The sequence below is a fragment of the Eumetopias jubatus genome, unplaced genomic scaffold (genome assembly GCF_037043125.1).
Source record: "Eumetopias jubatus isolate StellerSeaLion01/CBP00866 unplaced genomic scaffold, mEumJub1_p1.0 scaffold_8, whole genome shotgun sequence".
Taxonomy (NCBI): domain Eukaryota; kingdom Metazoa; phylum Chordata; class Mammalia; order Carnivora; family Otariidae; genus Eumetopias; species Eumetopias jubatus.
Window position 1 is genome coordinate 117,676,454 of NW_028274814.1, and position 22,326 is coordinate 117,698,779.

A 22,326-nucleotide genomic window follows, 5' to 3' on the forward strand; every position below is an offset into this window, starting at 1 on the left:
ACCCTCTCCCCATCTCTGTGCTGGGCCGCAAAGGGAGCAGGTGCTTGGTTTCAGAATACCCTGAAGTTTCACGTGAAACAATTCCATTTATTCTGATTTGGTATCCAAACCCTCACGGGGCTCCAGCCTCCCTAGACAAAGCCTATCAACCCAAGCAACTGGCCCCTCGAGAAGGGATTGGATCATTGTGCTTGGCCCAGGAGCTTCTACATGTGCTGAAGACTCCTATTCTACTATTATCTCTGGCAAGCCTGGTTGTGGCCCCAGGCCTTCCTTGGCTGCTATCAAATTACTATTCTCTTTTGAGTTTCAGGGATTTTTAAAAGGTGATAATCAACCTCTTAGCTTTTTCTACCGTTAAGGAGTTAGTTTTGAAACCCCCTGAATAGCCGCTTACCTATCTTGGTCATTACTGCACAGCATGACGTCCTACCCACCGGTGGTTCCTTCCTGGGCCTCCTCTGTCTGATGCTGCCTAAGAAGGACTGCAGCTTCCTACCAAGGCTTATGCAACACCTCGGATCCAAACAAGAGATCAAATACCCTATGTTCTCAATTGACGCATTTAAAATCCAAAGCAGTAGTTTACACGGGAAAGCTGGGTATCACTGAACAAGAAAAGGCCCAAGACCATTTGCATCTTTCTGGACATCACATTTCTATCATGCAGGAAGCGATTTTGACCAGCGGCAGGTCGGGACTGTGTCTCACTCTACTCATTCTGGAAATTACAGCAGTGACTCACAGTTCGTGGAGTTGTGACACCCGAACGCTGTGTTTTATTCTCCCTTCCCCTCTGCTGGTACAGTGGAAATTTGGGGTGAGTATGGAGGTTACAGGGTTAATGAATTTCAATCAGTTTTGAAATTAAAAAAATCTGAGGCTTGGAATCCGTTTTAATGCCCTTCCAAAGTCATTGATTGTTTTCCCTTCTGGTGATGGTTCACATCTCAATCAGTACTGTCCAACATCACTTACAAAACTTTATGGTATATCATTCCTTTTATTATCAGTAAATTGAGTGATCCAACCAAAATATCATTACTGATGAATTGATTGATTCAACAACAACAACAATTTAACATGTTTTGGCAGGCATTGGTGATCTAGAGGTGGAATGTGTGTGGAGGGGACAACAGTCATATGAATAATGCTAAGCCATAAAGTTCAAACACTATGCTCTGGGGGTTTAGGAGAAATGGCCCATGTACTTCATCTGGTGGGTCTTGGAAGACTTCTTGGAAGAGATAGGGTTTGAGCTGACTGCAAAGGATGACGAAAACATTTACAAGGGTTTCATGGGGAGAGAGGATGCCTGGGTGGAGAAATATGGATCCTATGCTCAACCTTAAGACTCTCAGGGGAGCAGGGAGCCTGATGTGGGGCTCGATCCCAGGACCTTGGGACCATGACCTGAGCTGAAGGCAGACACTTAACCAACTGGGCCACCTAGGCACCCCATGTTTTCAACAGTTTAAAAATGTAAATTCTTATGATTCATGATAGCCAAGGGGTGGAAGCAACCCGAATGTCCATCAACAGATAATGGTTTTTAAAAAAGTGGTAGCTACATACAATGGAATATTATTCAGCCTTGAAAAGGAAGGAAATCCTGTCACATGATACAAATGGCTGAACCTCAAGGACATTATGCTAAGGGAAATAAGCCAGTCACAAAAAGATAAATACTGTATGATTCCACTTATATGAGGTATCTAAAGTAGTCAAATTCATAGAAACAGAATGTAGAATGATGGTTGCCAGGGGCTAGGGCAAAGGCTGTGGGAAGCTATGTTTAATGGATCTACAGTTTCAGTTTTGCATGATGAAAAAGTTTTAGAGACTGGTTACGTAACAACGGGAACACACTGAACACTACCACACTGTGTACTTGGAAATGATCAAGATGGCACAGGAAGACCAAGTAGGAGGCTATAGCAATGATCCATGAGAGAGACAAGGGTGACTTGGATTTCAGTGATAACAGCAGAACTGGTAAGAAGTGATCAAATTTTTTCAATATCTGTTGAAGGTAGAGCAAGCAGAATTTGTGGATGGGTCACACAGATATTCTGAAGGAAAGAGAGAGGAGAATCGAGATTAGCTACAAGGGTTTTGGCTGGGACACATGGATGAATAGAATTGCCACTTACTAAGATGAGAAAGTCTATAAGAGAAGCAGGTTTGGGGGAACTTTGAGATGATTTTAGGACATGTTACATTAGAAATGCTTATCAGAAATCCAATTGGTGACATAAAATAGGCACTGGATTTACAAGGATGGAGTTAATGGGAGGGGTCCACGCTTAAGTTATCCATTTGAGAGAGCAGCAAGTAGAATGTGCTTAAAAATCATAAGCCTGGATTACCTTACCAAAGGAGAGCGTATAGATAGAGGAAAGGAAACCCATTACTGCTTTCTAAAGTACTCCACCAAGGGGGGAGTCAGGGAAGTGGGGAAGGAGAACACAAAAACACTGGGAAGCAGTGGTCAGAGAGAGAGAATGCAAACCAGGTACGTGTGCTGTCTAATGGCAAGTGGAGAAATTATTTCCAGGCTGCTGCTGGCTCAAGGAAGGTGAGGACTGAGAACTGGCTATTGGCTTAACAACACTGAGGTCACTGAGACATGAATAGGGTAGTGGGTTCAGGAGAGAATTAAAAAGGAGAACATAGTGATGGCATGCATAAACTGCCCTTTCAAAGAGGAGAAATCAAAATAGAGAAGTATCATGGGGGAAACGAGGTCAAGGTAATTTGTTTTTTTTAAGATTGGAAAAATTACATGTTGGCATGCTGATGGGAACAATCCAGTACAGGGTAGAAACCGACAATGTGGAAGTAAGAAAAGAGTAGCTGGGGCAATGAATTTGAGAAGGTGGAGGCAATACGATGTAGTAGACAAATGAAGGGGTCAGCCTTAAGTAGGAGTGTGGGAAGTTAATCCAAGGGAAGGTGGCATATATGGCTACAAATGCAGGTAGGTAGGTAGGTAGGTAGGTGGGATCCCTTGGGACTTCTCTTCTGATTGTTTTGATTTTTTTCCAGTGAAATGGGATGCAAGGTCATCAACAGGGAGTGGGATGGGATTAGAAGAAGTATTGGAGGCTGAAGGAGCATAGAAAGCATTAAATACTTGTGAGAGTGGAAAGCATTAAATACTTGTGAGAGTGGAAGAGTGAGTTAAAACTTATAGCATTGAATAGTTATTGGGTAGGTTATCCTAATGTAAAAACATTCATCATCCTTTCCTCGTAGTTCCTCCTTTTTTTTTTAAAGATTTTATTTATTTATTTGAGAACGAGAGAGTGAGAGACAGAGAGCACGAAAGGGAAGAGGGTCAGAGGGAGAAGCAGACTCCCCGCTGAGCAGGGAGCCCGATGCAGGACTCGATCCCGGGACTCCGGGACCATGACCTGAGCCCAAGGCAGTCGCTTAACCAACTGAGCCACCCAGGCGCCCCCTCATATTTCCTCCTTACCATGCTTTCCCTGTAGGGGCATTACAGTCCCATCCCACTGATGTTACGCTTGGCCAGATGACTTTCTTTGACCAATGAAATATATTAGCGGAAGTGGCATGTACCACTTCAGAAGAGAAAAAAAAAGAAAGATTTAGGTGGTAAATGTTATGTTGTTGTTGTTTGTTTGTTTGTTTACCACAATTAAAAATTTTTAAAAGAAGTCAATTCTTCTTCACTCAAAGGTCATACAGAAACAGGCAGCAGACCCTGTGGGCTATAATTTGCCAACCTCTTGCCAATGGGTGGCCAGTCTGAGTGCAAAAAAGATGGTCCAAATCAATGCTTCTCAAATGTCCCCACTGAAAGACCTCTAACAGCACAAAAGGAGGAAAGCAGACTCCCACATGGGTCTGCCTACAAGTCTATAAAATTCTTTTAAGTACTCTTTCAAATGAAGTTCATGAACGTCTTTGAATCTTAGCCTATAACACATGTTGTTTTAATGTAAAATTGGCATTCACTGTAAAAATCTGTTCATGCAAGCTCAAAGAAGGTGAGTGGACCTAGTCAAGTCACATAGCTAGAACAAGTCAGAGGTAAGGGACTGGATCCCCAAATTCCTGATTTGAAATGTATACTTTCCACCTGAGCGGGCTGTCTTCCCATCAGGCTTTGGCTCTCCATTCCCAGCCCCTCGCCATATTCCTCCATAACTGATGCAGTCTTCAAAGTAGTGATGGCAAACCACTTTTGAGTTTCTTCCAAAATTTATCGATTCATGTTTAATACCATCGATTCATAAGTTTTATATATGATTTGTTCTGCTATATTCTAGAATATTTTAGTTGATATTTTCTAAAACTCGTTTTTATCTCTTGCCCTAATTATGTTTCCTCATCCATATTTTATTTTTTTACTTTTCATAGCATCCCATTCTGTTATACATTGTGAAATGTTAAATTATGAAGTACCTGACAGATTTGCTATTTTTGTATATCCAGCATCCATTTTTTCTTGTGGTAGATTGTATTATTTGTTCAGAATTCTCCTTTCCCTCCCTGTCCTTCCCCCAGTCCCACTGACTTTGGACTTGGCCATATGACTTGCTTTCCCCAATGGATTGTGAATCAAAGTGAGGGGGTGAGAATTCTAAGCAGAGGTTTAAGAGGCGTCATGTGTCTCCACTCACCTCTCTTGAGCTCCTGCCTTTCTAGAGAACCATATGTCTCAAGTCAAATCTATTCCTTCAGCCCAGGTCCCAGAATGAAAAGATATGTGAGACAGACCAAAACCCAGCCAACCCAGACCCATTTGTTGTAAGTCACTGGGTCTTGTGGTTGTTTGTCACATTGTAGTATCCCTGCAAAAGCTGACTAATACGTCCCTTCTCCTGGAACCAGGGCTTCTGTTTTCTTCTGGAGACCCAGCCCTTCTCCACTTTTTATCCATAGGGTTTGGTTAGGCTGGCCCTCCTCCCCTGGGCCCCAGGACCCTCCGACACATCACGCTGCTAACTCCATCTCTGTTGAGATCTCAGCTCTTCTTATCAAAGCTGAGAGAGCCAAACACTCCCTTGGCCAGTGGAAATGAAAGAGCCTGGGCCTTGTTACTTGCTCAAAAGGGCTCCTAAAGAATTCTTACTCACAGCCCATGCAATCTTAACTCCCATTCATTTTACAACAAAAGCATAGAAAGAAAAGTGTGGATCATACAATCCTAAATGCCACACCTCTTGGCTACTTTTTTATAGTGGGCAGGAAAGCATGGGGAAAAAAAATAGCAGTTGTTATGGCCTGAAAGTTTGTGTCTCCCAAAAATGAATAATGAAGCCCTAACCCCCAATGTGATGGTATTAGGAGGTGGGGGCTTTGGGAGTTCATTAGGTTTAGATGAAGTCATGAGGGTGAAGCTCCCATGTGGGATTAGTGTCCTTATGAGAAGAGACACCAGAGGGTTTGCTTCCTCCCTCTCTACCCACACGTGTGTGAAAAAAGGCCGTGTGGGAACACAGAAAGAGAGGGCCATGCTAGGAAGAGGGTTCTCGCCAAGCACCAAATGCGAAGGCACCTTGATCTTGGACTTCCCATCCTCCAGGACTATGAGAAATAAAGGTCTGTTATTTAAGCTCTTCAGTCTATGGTGTTTGTTATAGCAGTCCAAGCTAAGACAGCAGTTTTCCCTTAGAATGCAAAGGACAGATGCTGGAGACACCTAAAAGTAAAAGTTATTCCCTGTGCCAGGAGGAAGAGCAGAGTCAGCTCTGAATTACTCATTCATGTGGAGAGCTGGGAGCAGTGGTGTGCACAATCTCAAACACCAGGAAAACTTAAGAGGCCTTCATTTGACCAGAGAAACCCTAGGGGGGCCCATAAATGTTTCGGGAGTGCTTTAAACAGGGGCCTGTTTCCTCAAAACAATCCAACTGCCTGATGAAGACATGTACACCTTTTCTGTCATACATATTAGGATTCTACAAAGATTTATTGCAAAAAAATACAATGAAAATCACGAAAGCCACTGGTTTAAAATATACTTGTGTTTGGCTTTGGCATATACTTTTTAAAATAAAGCAATATGGTGTTCTCAATTGTGTGTGTGATTTTCTTTCCTCCCAGAGAAGGCTAATCAAGTCAGTTTACATTCTCCCGGTCCACAGATCACTGGATCACACGGGGACCCGGAGTGAGCTCTCCCGAGTGACAAGGGAAGCCAGCGAGGGATTACAAGGATAATTCCTAATGTGTAAAATTAGCTGTAGAAAATCAGGGGTTGATAAACAGCTCTTTCCCCCATACCTTCTCCTCCTCTGCTCTCCTACGTTGCCCCCAGCTCTCATACCTCATGCTTTCCCACCCTTCTCAGGGATTTGGCAGGCCTCGTCCCACTTCTCCGTGAACTATCCATACCAGCCAGGAAGCAAATGCTGGGAAATGGACTGTCCTATGCCTCAGGTGCTCTGACAGGCACTTAGGGGTGGAGAGCTGGTACAAACTTGAGTAAAGTACAATGCCTACCCTTTAGAAACCCACAGTTTAGTAGACGTGAAAGATTCATGAGCAAATAATCTTTAGAAAAAAATTGCAAAAATAAGAAACAAAATGTTGGGCGAGGGGGCGCAGTCCGTTAAGCATTTGCCTTCTGTTCAGGTCATGATCCGCGGGTCCTCGGATAGAGCCTCATGTCTGGGCTCTCTGCTGGGGGGAGGGGGGAAATTGCTTCTCTCTCTCTAGCTCTGCCTGCTGTGCTCTCTCACTCTGTGTCAAATAAATTAATAAAAAAATCTTAAAAAAAAAAAACCCAAAACAACAAAATGGGGAATCTGACTTGATTGGTTTGGGTTGTGCATAGAGACCAGTAGTCTTCAAAACACTCCCCAGGTGATCCCAAACAGTAAACCCCGCCTGAGAACTGCCCCAGATCTACTGAATCAGATATTCTGGCAGGTGAGGCCCAGGCAACCAGTATTTTAACAAGCCCCCCTACGTGATGCTGGCGCACACTCAAGTTTGAGAACCATAGGTCAGCCTGGCTAGGGCGTGGAGGCACAGTAATGGAGGGTTCCGGAAGGTGAGCAGTTGGGGTTGGAGCAGAGGTGGGGGTGAGGGGCCCTTCCAAAGGCCCCCTCAGCCTCAGGGCAATTGAGTCCTCTGGGTGGGCCATCCCCGAAGGACGTCGCGCTGTGTAGTCCTGCCTTGCGACCACAGAGCCTCCTTCTGAAGCCCCAGTCACTCAGCCCCGGGGTGGCTGCTCATTTCCCGCTGGAGCTCCTTAGAAGGCAGGAAAGGTTGGGCCTGCGGTAGGCCATAGTGAATGGCCAGAAAGATCTCTTCCTGGCGAATCCTGGCTTCCAGTTTATGGCTCCTCATTCTTTTCCCCATAGTGGGCCCCCCTACTCTGAGCTCTGGCTTTTTTTTTTTAAAATCCCAGACAGAAACCGTGCCTCCTTTTCAGCACATCCAACATCTCATCCTAAGCAGTCACGTCCCCACCCACGATAAAAGCAGCCCTGTGCCTAGAGCCATCTAACGCTGCACCCCACTCTCCGTGCCCCACTGCCCCACAACTCAGCCATTCCAGCTAACAGAAAACAGCCAGTCTAGCGGCCTCTCCGCTTCGGGCCTTCCCGCCCAGGCCAACTGGGCAAGGCACGACCCCACTTCAGTGCCCCGCGCAGGGACTCTGCGGGCAGAGGAGGGATCCCCGGGTCCGCCGCCGCCCGGGGTCGCCATCCGCGCCCCGGGTTGGGGTGGGGGTGGGGGCTGCCGCTTCTCTGGGTTTCTGGCCGAGCAGTTCCCCCCCCCCGCCGCCTTGGGGAGGGGCTGCGGCCGCCCGGAGTCGCAGAGGGTCCGGAGGCTCCTCCCCTGGGGTGGCCGAGCAGGAAGCGGGGCGCGCGGCGGGCGGGGGCGCGGCGCGGTGCGGGGCGAGCGCGCGGGGCGCAGGCGGCGGAGTATGCGCGGGCCTCGGCGGCCAGCCCCGGCGCACAGCCGCGGCCGGGGCGCGCGGCGCGGGGCGGAAAAGCCTGTTTACACAGACTGCACACCGCCTGGGGAATAATGCAGTAAAGGAAGTGAGCCGGCTCGGCCTGACTGCTCCAACTTCCTGCTCTCACACACACACCAGAGGAAAAAAAAAGAGGAGCGAGAGAAAGAAAAAAAAAAGGGGGGAAAAATCAGGATCTCATTACAAGAGCAACAGACCGTCTGCAGACGCCTGTCAGCATGGAAAGTCGGGGGCTTTCGCCCGGTTCCTCCTAGAAATTCCCCCGAAGAAGGATCTTGAAAGCTCCCCCACATCTGGGTAGGTAGCAGTGTTTCTGCCTGTTGCTCGGACAGTTGCAAAGTTTCGTCGGGGTGCTTTTTCTTTCTTTTCTTTAGCTTGGTGGGGGTGGGGCTGGTGGGGGCCGCGGGGTGGGCTGCGGCCCTGGGGAGGGGGCGCCGCGGGGATGCTCCAGCGCCCGCGCCGCCGGCCCTGCCGGAGCTCCGCGCCGCGTCCGACCCTGCGCCGGCGGCACCCTGCCCTGGGGCTGCGCTGCAGCTCGGAGGAGGGGGCGCGCGGGGGGGCGGAGGGCACTGTGAGACTTAGGGTCCCTGGGAGGGACGGCGACGGGGCAGGCTGCGTGCCTGGATGCTGGACCACCGCCGACCTTCCAGCTGGGGCCGGGACTCCCCTGGGGTGGCAGTGGGCACCGATGCTCCGATTCGGGGAGAGGATGAGGGTGGAGGGGGAAGCCGAGGGCGTGGGGAGCGAAGACGCGGGGCTGGGGGCCGCGTCCCTTCTCGTTCGGCAGGTGACCCCCCCCACCCCCACCCCCGCCCGGGTCATCGCCCCCAGGCGCACGCCCAGGTGGACCTTTAAAAGCCAGCGGAGTCCTTACTGGACACGATTTTGGCGAAGGACCGGGCGGGCAGCAGACGGTCTTGGAGCCCTCAGCTCTTTAGGAAGGGGCTCTTAAGCTTGCAACTGAACGTTGGCCTGTAATGCTACTGTAACTTTTGGGAGGAGGAATTAAAATTTTGGAGAGTTAAAAAAGACAAATAAGAGGTCTCGGTTTTGTTATATTTTTCTGAACCGAATCATCCTGAGGACAAGCTGCATTTAGGTGGCGGGTGGGGGTGGGAGTAAGAAATGTTATTTCAGAAACTGCAAAAGGGGCTTTTTAGAAAAAAAAAAAAACGAGTGTCGGGAGAGTTTCTGGCTTGTCTGGAAACGGCAAGACTAATTGCCATGCGCTTCCGCTTTGAAACTGGCAGCAGACAGCATCTTGAAAATGACTCACTAGAGGAGCTCACAAAGAAACTGGTTTGCTCCTTCTCAGGTTTATGTATTTGTGCCTTTTACAGTTTCCTTTGTAGTGTTCGAGGGGTCCCCCGCCCCTTCCCCGCCGGCCCCCTCCTACCCTCCCGCTTTTGGAAGCCCCTGGCCGGTCTTTAACTACCCCCCAGCACCCCAGCCAGAAGGGGGCTGGGGGAGGCTGAGTTGTTGTTGGAGTTGGCTGGGGAGAGGGTTACAGGGATTCTGCTGCTGCTGGGGGAAAAAGTGCCCTGAATTTTCCACTGGCTGCTGCAGGAAGAGAGAGCCCCTTTAGTCACTGCTAAGTAATGTCTGCACACACACCAACTAATCTCATTAGGAGTTTCCGCTGCTCGGCACAGGAGGGGTTTTGTGCAACCACTGTCAGCCCCGGGGTGGGGGGGGGTGCGGTGGGGGTGGGGTGGGGGGTGCGCTGCAGAGGGACACAAGTCACCGCTTTATTTACTTAGAGGTGCAGCTGCCCGACAACCTTTTTCAGGGCAGTATCTTGAAAACTTTAAAGTCACTTGGGCCATTTTGGATTTCGGACTTAACAGGTTTTTCTTTCCTGGTTGTGCGTAGGGTGTGGGTGTGTGAGTGTGAAGTTTCTATTGCCCAAGCAGCTCAGACACCCCCATTCCCTCTCATCTGTGTTTGTGTCTTTGTTGGAGGGGGTCTGGGGAATGAGGGAGCCAGAGGAGGTGAGAAACTAAAGCGAGTTCCAGGCATCTATTAATGAGCTCAAATCGATTTCTGAGCCTTATTGCTTTATTGCCAAACAAAATACCCTCTGATCTCTCTCCCTTTTTCTCTGTCTGTGGCACACATTTATTTGGGATAGGTCAGTTATGAGTTTCATTTATGGGGATTATAAAATTACAAATTGTGTTAGGAGGGCATGTGGGTCAGACAGTGAAGAAGACTGTCCATAAGTGTTTTTAGAGTTTCCAGTAATGATCCTGCCTACAAAAACCCTGATGGTCTTTCTATGCCAAATATAGCAAAGGCCTTATGGCCTTACCCTCCCCCCCTTTTTAAACTTTTAAATGTTGGAAATGTGTAGAGTTGCTTAAAAGGGTAAAGAATTTTAAGGAACCTGATTGGAACTGTGGGGTTCCTTTATTGACAAGGACATGCTGCTGGAGGACATACTCCTTTTTTTTTTTTTTTTAAGATTTTATTTATTTGAGAGAGAGAGTGAGCGAGCATGAGCAGGGCAGAGGGAGAAGCAGACTCCTCGCTGAGCAGGGAGCCTGATGCTGGGCTCGATCCCAGGACCTTGAGATCATGACCTGAGTCGAATGCAGACGCTTAACCGACTGAGCAACCCAGGCACCCCAAGGACATACTCCCGAGGGGTTTTGAGGTGTTGGTATTTCTCTTCTGGTGGCAAAGCATGTTCTAAAAACAGCCCACCCAGGATGTGAGTCAGTGGACGTGAGTACAGGATGTCCCTAACACACTGCTTGGCACAGAGTAGATGCTCAATAAATTGTTGCATTGAAAGCTGTGGGTAGGATCCAGCACTTGTAACAAATAGATAAGAAAAAAATTTTTCCAGATTGCAGGAGAGGCCCCTTTGAGTGAACTACAAACCAGTTTGGATGAACAGACTTCGGGGAGTAATTTTGTCCCCCAGGTCACATTTGGCAATATCTGGAGACATTTGGTTGTCATAACCAGAGGGGGTGCTCTTGGCATCTAGTCCGTAGAGAGTTAGGCATGCAGCTACACATCCAGCAAGGTACAGAACAGTCCCGCCCCCAATAAATTTCTAGCCCCAAATGTCAGTAGTGCCCACAGTGAGAAACTCTTATTTACAGTAATGTGATGATGACTCTTTTACCTGTATCCATTCAATGAATAGGACATTTACAAATTGTCAGTTGCACTTTTCTGCCACATATGTAACACTGTGCATGAATTTTCTCTCCCTCGCTCTTTCTTCTTGGTCAGTAATATGCCATAGAATGACATTTAAATGATGAATTGTGATGGTTTACCTTTTTGAGCTGAAATAGACTATCTCTGAACCTCACTTACTTGGTACTAATGCTTTTCAGACTAGAATATCAATAGTCCAGATACGGGAGAGCAGCGATTTTTTTTTCCAACCCCATTTGAATTTTGAAGTTTCTTAAAACATTTATTAAAGATCTCCTCTTCTTATTTAAAAAAAATAATAATTTAAAACCACTAATATACAGTAAGTGTAACTCTGAGATCATATTTTGAAATTTATATTTGTAATAACTTTTTGGAACTTAAATCTTTTCCTGAAATCAGTTTTAAAGTCCTTCCAGTCAGTGCATATAAATTAAAATATTCCTTTCTTAGTTGTCAGATATTCGGTTTTGTGTGCTTTGTGCTACCCAATTATGTTTATACATCTATCTGATTCAAAACACCAATGTTACAAAACATTACCTATTGACAAACCCAAAACTAAAAAAAATTATCCAAGGATGTGACTTCCTGGAGTAGAGTCCTTTTCTTTGGCGGGGCGGGGGGGGGGGGCGCTGATGGTGAATTATTGCTTCTGAATTAATGGCTTTGCTCCTTTGCAGTCCTAGAGAATGATTCAGCCATCTCCCTGTCCCCCAGAACTGGGCTTCCTCATTAAACTTTAAAAGCAGTGGGTTCTCTGTTTTGGCTGCACCCTGGGTGTAGGCAGCTGGCTTCTGCCTCCTCCTAAGGGCCTGCTCCCACCTACCCACCTACTTACACACACACACACACACACACTACACACACACACACTACACACACACACACACACACACGGGTCATTTGAATGAAAGACGCCACTGCTGTCAGATTTTTCTGTATGTTTCAGGCAAGAGCTTTTTATATCCTGGTTATCCATAGCTCCCTTTTATCTTTGTAGGTTGATTTATAACCTATTTGAGATTGCACTAGCATGACCATATTTTATAAAGGTTAGCTAGGTTTTTTTCTGTTTTGAAAAAATATTAATGTGAGTCATGTTAGGAAGATTCAGAAAACCACGAAGAAAAATATAAACATCTCCCATAATCCCACTGTCAACATTTTGGTGTGTATTTTTTCAGTCTTCTAGAATGTGTGTATGTGTGTGTGCACACATACACACACGCACACACATACATAAAACTTTTCATTGGAGTCACACTATACTTTGTTTTGTAACTTATTTTTACTTAACATACCATGTAACACATTTTCAAAACTAGTACCAAGACCAAAATTACTGCACATAGAGCATGAATTTATTGATCTAATAAATGTGTTGACTCAACAGTAGATTGACATAATTTTTTACATGGACTTGTTCAGTGTTTTTGTCTCTGTGGCTCCAAGTAATGTTCTAAGAATGCTGACCTCGTAGAAGACTGAATTCATATGTGCTGTGAAATTTGGGATTTTGATGAGTTTCTCTATGATTTAAGAATGAGTCATGATTTGCAGTAGAATATCAAGATGTAGTAACAGGAAGTCCAGGGCACTACACATCAAAATAGAATGTTAGATGATGAAAAAGAGAAGCTAGGTTAAACTGAAAATGTGTCTTGAACTTTAACTATAAGGTGGGAGGAAGGTGCCTCTTGTACATTGTGAAAATTCTTAGTTATTGCTGTTTCATTTTATATCCGAGAGTTTCCAAACTTTGAAACTGATGTTTTCGATGGCTTTCAGCTCAAGATGACTATTGCCCATGTCCAGTTTGAATTAAGATCATCCAACTTTTTGGTTGAAATCGTGGCAGAGAGACTATGGTTTTGTGGCACAAAACTCTGGTTTTGCCACTTAAAGTGCAGCCCCAGTAAATGGAATTATTTGTGTGTGTGTGTGTGTAACCTTCTGTTACTGAATCCTAAAGGCCTTCAAAAATGGTAGATCATTCAGTCTTTTAAGTAATTGCAGAAATTTGACTCCTACCTATAACCAAAATAAAAATGGCCTTTCATCCATTACTGGAAACTTAACGTATGTGTCAGCAGTTTAAAAATAAACCTTGAATTGGTTATTTCAATAAATTGTAATTTGGCTTGAATTGCCACCAGCAATTATTAACTCATCGATTATGTGTTTTAATTTGTATTTCCTGGAAAGTAATTATTAAATTATTATAGAATTAAGTGGGATTATTTTATAATTTGTCTTTGAGACTTATTTGTATATTTTTAAAGAAATTAAGATGATGGGCGCCTGGGTGACTCAGTTGGTTGAGCGACTGCCTTCACCTCCAGTCATGATCCTGGAGTCCCAGGATCGAGTCCCACGATCGAGTCCCACATCGGGCTCCCTGCTCAGCGAGGAGTCTGCTTCTCCCTCTGACCCTCTCCCCTCTCATGGGCTCTCTCTCATTCTCTCTCTCAAATAAATAAAAAATCTTAAAAAAAAAAGGAAATTAAGATGATGGTTTTACTAATATATTCTAATTTGAGTTAGACTAAAATTAACTTACCTGCTCTAAAAAGAGACTCTAAAGCACATGGTATCATAGTATTTTTAAAGCTACCATATCTAAGAATAATTCCTAATTTTCCATGTATAAATATGGAAATGATGGGGTAGGTATAAAACACACTTATCTAAAACATGACTTCTCTTAGACTAAGGTCAGGAATCCTTTAAACAGTAGAACAAGGAATCTGAGACCCTTGATGTCTTTTTTTTTTTCCTCATTGAGGTATAATTTCATACATGGAAATGGACAGATCCTCAATATTTTTGTATACACCCATGGAATCCCCACCCCTTACCTCCAAATAGAGATTATTTTCATCACCTGAAACATTCCCTAGCTATTTCTTTTTATTATGGCAATTTCATGATTCTACCATGTAGGTTATTAAACCCCAGAACACCTTGATAAGATACTGCAGTATTTTTATTTAATCTGCTTGATTAAAAACAAATCATTAGGATGTGGGGATTTCCTCAGCAATACCATAGGAGGAAAAATCCCTTCTGCATTATTTAATACTGCATAAGCTAACCCAAAGTAATATGTGTGCTGCAGAAAAGAACAGATTCCCTTAAAACCAGTTGTGTTGAGGGGCTATCTCTTAATCTTCCTGAACCTCAGTTTCTCTGGCTGGATGGTGAAGTGATGGAAGTGTAGAGGCTGGGATAATCCCTTTCAAGTCAAAAGTTCTATTGTACTACTATTTTGGAGTAAGGAACTTGAATTCTTCTAAGAGTTGTGAAAATGTGATGTGAATTTATGCTGTCCTCCCCAGACAGCCAATTTTCAGGCATATACAACAATTTAAGCGAAGTATTTTGTGGTGGGAAAAGGGGTTCCCCATAAATTTCCCCTTCAATCCCATTCTGGCCCCTTGTTGAATAAGGAACACTCGAGGGAAGCTTGCTATTCACTGCTGTGCTTCATTTCCTCCTTTTTGTAAGGTTTGTGGCAAGCATCACTCATTTCTAATGGCCCACAATCACCTCATTCTTGGGGACACCAGTGACTGTCTCTGGATTGGATGCTGAGTAGGCCAAGATAAGATTTTGATCACCAGGTTCAGTCCCTCTTCCCTCCTTTCTATAGTCTTTGAAAAGGCTCTCCATCTTCCACTGCTGTGTGTGAGGGGTCCCTCATTCCCTCTGGCCTTCTTCAGTTCCTTGTCTGCCCACAAGCTAGAGTGGTCCTTTAAACACAGGTCTGACGGTGTCACACCTCAGCTTAAAATCTCCCAGTGGCTTTGACCAGGGTAAAGACCAAAATCCTCCATGTAGGTTGCATGCTGTGATTTGGGCTGGCCACCCTGGCTCTTCTTCCATTCCTCACAGGTGTCCTGTGCCCTTTGGCTTTTCCAAATGCTCTTCTTTCTCCTGAGAATTCCCTTTCCTGCCCCCACTCCCATCGATTGTGCTCACTCTACTTGGCTAGTTGGTGACCATCCTCCAAGGCTCAGCCTTTGCTGGGCCCCCAGGCTGGTGCTCTAACCATCATCCAGTCATCTGTCCTGGCCTTCAGAGCCCCTGCCATATTTATTAACAGGTTTCCTCTGTGTACCCTCTCCAAATTCTCCCTCTCCAGATTCTCACTATCCAAACACAGGTACTAATCAGTTTGAGATCTCTATTTCCAGAGATAGGACTGGTGTCCCTCATTATTCCTTAATATTCATTATCCCAAACTCGGGAACGTAGAGTTGATAGCCCAGCCTCCCTTGTTATCCAAAGCCTCTGCCAAACCCTTGAATCCATTTGACTCGGAGAGTGAGAGGTACCTGCCCACTGATGCGTCATGATGTGTTTCGCGTCTGTCTCGGCCCTCAGTCTGGAAGCTCCCTCTGGGCCTGCTGTTTTTCTCACCCCCATATTTATCCCAGCACGTTGTCCAGTACCTGGCATTTATTGAATTATAAACAATCTGAAGGGGGAAAGCTTGCCGTTGGACTTGATAAAGCACCTCATTACCATGCATAAATCCAACCCTTTGCTAGATGGTGAATTACTTGGATTAATAAGAGGCCTATCTCTTGGTTAAATCATAAAGACATCCAGGAAGAGCCTCTATAAGAGGACATGTAATTTTCCAGAGTTTTTGTCCAGACTTGCAAGAACAGTAGATGTACAGAAACAAGTTTGTTAATATCTGAGAGGACAAACGTCAGCCTTGTTGCTACCAGTGTTATACTGGGAATGGTTGGTTAACAGTTAAGTAATTCATAGGTCAGTGCAGCTTGAAAGGATCTTGATGTGAAATTCTTTCCATGTTAAAACTGATCATTCTACAGCAACTAGCATTGGTCTTTCATCAGGACTTCAATTGACCAAGTTTTCGTAGTTCCTTTGGGCTGCGTTCCATAGTATTTGCTGTGAAAAGTCCTTCACTTACACTAAAACCTGTGTGTAGCTTTTGTCTATAACTTCTTATAATTAGTGAATGATGTTTCTGATTGATTTCTGATTGATTTTGAGAATAACAAAAGACTCTGTGTATTTGAAAGGATGACTAATACCTACATTGTTTTTGGTGAAGGAGGGCTGGGTCCGCTGTGAATTTCAGCTGGGTTTTGCCAAAGAGCAGTTTGTTGATAGTCAAACCTTGATTTACCAGAATGTATGATTAAGCAGATTTCTCTCCCTACATTTCACTGTCAGAAGAGAGAGAGTAAAACAACAACAAAACAAGCCCCAGAATTTATTCCAGGATGTGCTCAGGAATTCTCTTTAAGAATTAAACAGCAAGGGGGCACCTGTGTGGCTCAGTTGTTAAGCGTCTGCCTTCCGCTCAGGTCATGGTCCAGGTTCCTGGGATCAAGCCCCGCATCAGGCTCCCTGCTCCGCGGGAAGCCTGCTTCTCCCTCTCCCACTCCCCCTGCTTGTGTACCCTCTCTCACTGTCTGTCTCTCTCTCTGTCAAATAAATAAATAAAATCTTTAAAAAAAATAAAAAATAAATAAAATCACCATAAAAAAAAAAGAATTAAACAGCAAGGATTCTCTTACACTGTCGGCATCTGTAAGCTCTCATCATCCTCAGAATGATGATCCTAAGGCCCAGGAAGATCAGAATGCTCGATTGAGCGAGAAAAGGGGTGTATGGTCAAACGGTTTTCTAACACAGTTAAGAAGAACTCTTCTCTGGTTCATCCTCAGTGAACTAGAAATGTAATCTCCCCACTCTCTCCTTGTTGGAGTTTGGAAGGTTTTCCTTTCGAGGCTAAAATATAAGTCCTGGTTGTTGGAGTTCATTTGAAAGTGAAGAAGATAAGCATTGACAGGTGTGTGTGTGTGTGTGTGTGTGTGTGTGTGTGTGTGTGTGTGTGTGTGTGTGTGTCCGTCCGCATACGTAGGCCACAAGAGGAATGCATGAGTCGTAGAGAGTGGGACAATATGATCTCACTGTTTGCTCCTCCTACCTCCAGAGGGGCTGTTCTCATGTAGGAATTGAGCCCTGAGAGAGGATGGGAGTAGAAGGGAACATTTGCTAAACTTCTCACCCAAAAGAACCATTATTTCACTGTGAGAACTCAGAGAAAACTTGAATTTTTAAAAAATACAATTTATAGGAGAGGAGAAAGTGGAGATTCCTAATTTCAGCAAGTCCCATTAAGAACACACAAGAAGGGAGCAAACCTTTTAGTATTATTTGGAAGAGCATATCTGGATGCAGTACCTCCTTGTGCCATTACGGTTTTGCATTTTGAAATCTTCTGGAATCTAGAATCCATGTGCATTGGTAGGGAAGTTATTTCTGCTAATGTCTCTGTCTGTTTTCCAAGACCTAGAAACTGATCACTTAGACCAGAAGGTGTTGGGTGGTAGAACATTGCTTTTTATTTTTATTGCATTTTTTCTTTTTAAAAGTATTTTAGAACAAACATCTCCAGATTCTCCAGGTGACATTCTGAGTTCAGGATTGGAATGGATTAAACCCCAGGCAGAGACATGTCGTCACATCTTGTGCTGAGCCTCTAGTGGAGGGCAGGAATGCCTGTCGATGGGCCAAACTCATCTTTGATAATAGAGGCAAAAACATCACTCAGGCAGCCCCTTGATATTCCCTGACCTTTGCTTAATTCACTTCTTTGGATGCTTTAGTGCGGATTCCCAATTCTGCATTTATGATACTTGGGTAAATTCAGCAACTTTGAAGAGTGCTAACATTTTCTTAAAGTGAATTACTTGTATTACAAATGCATATGCTTTTAGAAGATGCCTTGAATCAAACAAATGTCCCAAGTACACTGGGGTTCTCCAAAGCTTAGAGTCACTGCTCTTAAATAAGAGCATTGCCCTGCTTTGATTTAAATCAGAGCTGAACCACAAGAACAGCATCCTCTGCCAGCCTTAGCCACATCCTTTGCTTTTTTTTTTCCCTTAACCTAAATATTAAGACCTAATTTGTCTTCAGGAAAAGTAGAAACTTTAAGACGTTGACATAGAAGACCATACATGCTCCAGACGATGAAAATGTAAAAAGGGTGACTTTCTTTAGCTAGGGGGAAAAGATCCTCTAAAGCAGGATCCAGCTGTTTTTTGTTTTTGTTTTTGTTTTTGTTTTTACAGTTAATATAGTCTTGTGGAACAATTATCGGAAAAGTGGAGTATCACGTTGTATGAGACATTTCAGGGAAGGGCCAAGCCACTTTAGTGGACAGCAGATTCCCGAATGGGAAGTAAGGGCCATGAGGGCACTTTGGGGTGTGCATTGGCTGTTTGATGCTGATGTACCAACAGCCAGTCTTTTCCTTCAGATGCTGTTGCAGGCTTCTCAAAGGACCTAGGCGTGCACATTAGCCAGACACAAAAGAAGAAACCATCGGTCTTCCATGTGGTGACCGTGTTCATGTTCTTTTGTTCATTTATTCAGTGCATGTGGGGGGTTAGTAAATAGGTTTGAAATACAAGTCATTGGGAGAGTTTTGAAATCACTCTCTATTTTTGCAACAGTTTTCTTAGAAGTAACTGTACTCACCATGAACACCAAGATATTTTAAATGTGCTCCACTTACTGGAGTTGGTCGACAGGTCAGGCTCGATTTTTAAATAGACATTCGGTGGAAAATGAGATGCCTTTTGTGCGCCACTTTACCGTTGCGCCATTATATTTTGCCTCGTGTTAAAAAGAACTCTATGAGAAGTTATTGAAGTTTAGAAGAACCCCTGCATTTGGTACCATAATCACCATATGTAGCAAAAGGCGCAAAAATGTGAGAGAAACATATGCATGTGGAGACAGTAAAACCATAAAAGGACTGGTCTACCTTCATGACTTGAGATGCAGCTGAAATCCCCCACAGGTGTCCACCACATGAGCAGGTGATGACATCTGGAAGACTGCAGCGTCACTGTTTTTTTTAGATCCCTTGCAAAGTGAGTATATTATCATACCAGATTATGTAAAAATGTTGATGCCTCGCATTTGCATTTCCTAAACCGTGGAAGAGTTCTGCTAAGAAGAGCACGGAAGGAAGGAAGGAAGGAAGGCGCAGCTGAAGTACGCACAGAATATAGAAGCCCTTAGAAGCCCAGAGGAGTCCATTTCCTTGCTTAGCTAGCCGTCCATGTGAGGCGGCACTTGGTGCTTCTCAGCAACCTCTAAAGAAGATGTCCTAGGTACCAGCAGCTCCTAACCATATTTGCAGCAGTGTAGAGCAGGACCCAAACACGAGCTCGTGTCCATATAAGCCCGCTGAATCTTGACCTTTCCAGGAGCCATCCCATTTTGACATATGTTAAATTTCAGAAAAAGGAAAAGGTTTATCTTATTATGAGCCATTCATAAATCGCCAGCTCAAAAATGCTGTATTACAAAGTTTTAACACTGATCATATGCCCCTCAAGAACCTTAAGATCAGGTAACGAGTATCCTTTTTCTCTTAAGGTGGTTTCAGTAGATTTACCCCAGGAGGAGGGAAAACTAACTTTGCCAGGAGTGCTGCTTGGGGGCAGTTTTCTTCGGGGACTTAACCATCTAGAAATGTTGGAAGAGATGATACTTTATTGTTTTAAGTTCTACAGAAGAGACAAGAGAAGTTTCTCTGGGAAGACAAGGACTTCTCTCCCTCTCTGGGCCACTACTAGGGCCATGAAGGAAAGCTGGAGGGGGAAGGTCAAGGGTTCCTAAGATTAGCAGCCTGATGTGTCATGCATGCATGAGAAGCAGCCACTGGGGAAGAGAGACGTGTTCTAATGCTCGTAAATGAGGTAGAGGGACTGAACCACGCATGGGCAGCCCGCGGGACCCACGGTGGCCTTGGTAGGATGGGGGAGCAGAATGGTCACACTGGAGAGCGATTTGGAGGGACCGGAGATGTGGGCCATGGGGAAAGGCTCTGTACCTTTCCCGGGGGGTGGTACTAGGGAGATAGGGTTGCAGGGCAGATATTGGAGGTGGCCCAGCCAGGGAAGGGGAAGGTGCACAGATGGTTACCTTTCTGACCGGAAGTGCCCAAAGCTATGGCGGGACTGGGATGCTGAGCACAGCTGTGCAGATTTCCCGGTCCCCAGGGTCCCTTGGGAATCCTTCTGAGAGGAAGAGATGGTGTCGCTGCCCACACCTGACCCCACCCGGGCCTCCTTCCTCCCCCACCCTGGCGTCCGCTCAGTGTGTGTGCACATGTGTGAGAGACACGGAGGACGATGTCGGTGATCCTGTGGGTGGGCGGCATTTGAGGAACGGCCCCGGGGGAAGAAGGGCCCTCGGATTAAGCAGAATGTGTTGCTGGTTGCCACTGATGGAGGAGAGCAGTGTCCAGATTTTTAATTGGAAGAGCGAAGATGAGAATTTTCTTTGACGAAACGTATTTTATCTTGCATTTTTTTTTTCTAACGTTTCCACTGGGTGGTGCTGCGGGAATTCCTACCTTTTGCCTTGGATCTACCCTTCCCAGAAAGACGCCTCTAGAGCATAATAGGAGGAAGTCCTGATTTAGAAAGATTTTACAGTTTCAACACAATAGAAGGGTTTGGAGGATGCTCTGGCAGGAAATGTTTTAGTTTCTGGATGTGGAAAATCCACCATCATTTTGTATCATGCAGAAGTTTTCTTACTATGCTGGGTATAGACTTTTTGGCCTTCACCAACTTCTTATTCTTTCAAGTGTATCTGAGAGATTATGGTTTCATTCTAGTGGAGGCAGTATGTAAGATTTCCTTCATTTTTGATTTTCGTAAAACTATCATAGCCAAGTGAGCAAACAAACATTTCCTGACATTAAGACAACCATAGATTTAAAAAATATCTCTGCGAAGGTTTGATTTGAAGCGGAAGGCATTGTTCCATTCCCATTTTAAAGAGCATTTGTGCAGGGCATTGACCAAAAGGAGAACTTGGATTTTTATTTTCAAAATCCTCCTACAGAGTTTTTCAGTCTGATAGCACTCCTGTATGCAGGAGGAGAGGGTTGGCCTTATCCCCTTTTCACAGATAAAGAAGTTGAAACAGAGAGAAGTTGACCTCCCTGCCTGAGATCATGCAACCCGAAGTTGCATGCGGCTGCAATGGGATTTATGTTCCGATTTCCAGCTTTCCCCCTTGTGCATAGGATCAAGTTTTCAAAATATGAATAGTACAGAAGTTCAGGTAAAAGATTTTTCATCCAAAGCCCTACAAAACAGAAGAATCACGGGGAGTATGGGAGGAAAAAAAAAGTACCCACTGGTACTGAGGGAGCTCATCAAATGGAAGTTCACATGTAGGGACCGTTAGCAAGATTTTTCAGTAAGTTGTGCTGAATGCAAGACAGCATTTTGTTTTCATGGGCTTGCCACGGTCCCCCACAGAATCCCAAATGTTCCCTTAGAACCCGAAACAACAGGGCCTCCCCGGAGGTGTTTGTTTTTAAAGGGACAATTCTGAGCTCCTGCCGGGTGCCAGGTGCCGTGCTGGGTACGGTCATGTGGTTTCCGTGGGGTTCCCAGTCTGTCCCTATTCGCAGGTGAAGTGTCGCCCATGATTCCTTCTGTTGTTAGGAGAAACGAGCAGGCTAGATCTTTCACATTTCTTTTGACTTTCATACTCTTGTTCCGCTGCTCTGTGTGCCTACATGGAGCAGCAGGATGGTCTCTCCAGCTGAAGGGGAGCTAAGGGAAAGAAGGGACTGCTTCTCATGTCTTGTCTTCACAGTCAAGAGTCAACCTTGATTTATTTAGCATGGATTGAACCTGGAGCATGTCTAAACCAACATACAGATCTTTTTAAAAAGGGAAATCGGTTTTTAAAAAAATGATGGAGGCATGGGTTCACAGTTTCTTTCTTAAAACAGAGCTGGTTGGAATAACTGGAGTCACAGATGAGGCAAAGTCAGAAATGAACGAGGAAATTTCCTGATTTGATTCGTAGTGGGAATGTGACATCTCCCCCTGAGTTCAAATGAGGCTTCTCTCTTAGAAGCAGTGAGGCATATGAGAAATGAAGCCTCCGCTGGAGGAACTCAGTGTGGTGATTAAGGACCTGGACTTTTGGAGCCATATGCCCCTGGATAGGAGTCTCTCTTTGTCCATATTACTCCTGTGACCACGAGCATCTTATTTCACCTTTCAAAGTCATGACTTCCCCATGGAGTATTAAATTTAGATGTGTATCAAACATTGAGCACAAGGCCTGGTACATAATAAATGCTCATC

The 22,326-nt window shown here is 44.9% G+C and overlaps 1 protein-coding gene across 2 annotated transcripts in view; it reads left to right on the forward strand.

The window, feature by feature from the left end:
- Positions 1-7,889: 7,889 nt before the first annotated feature.
- The window catches only part of ELK3 (ETS transcription factor ELK3), a 67,468-nt gene continuing 53,031 nt past the window's right edge, over positions 7,890-22,326 (forward strand). For both annotated transcript variants that reach the window (XM_028105430.2, XM_088025289.1), the window contains exon 1: positions 7,890-8,260. The gene's annotated coding sequence lies outside the window, so the exon portion shown is untranslated. The remainder of the gene's footprint in view (positions 8,261-22,326) is intronic.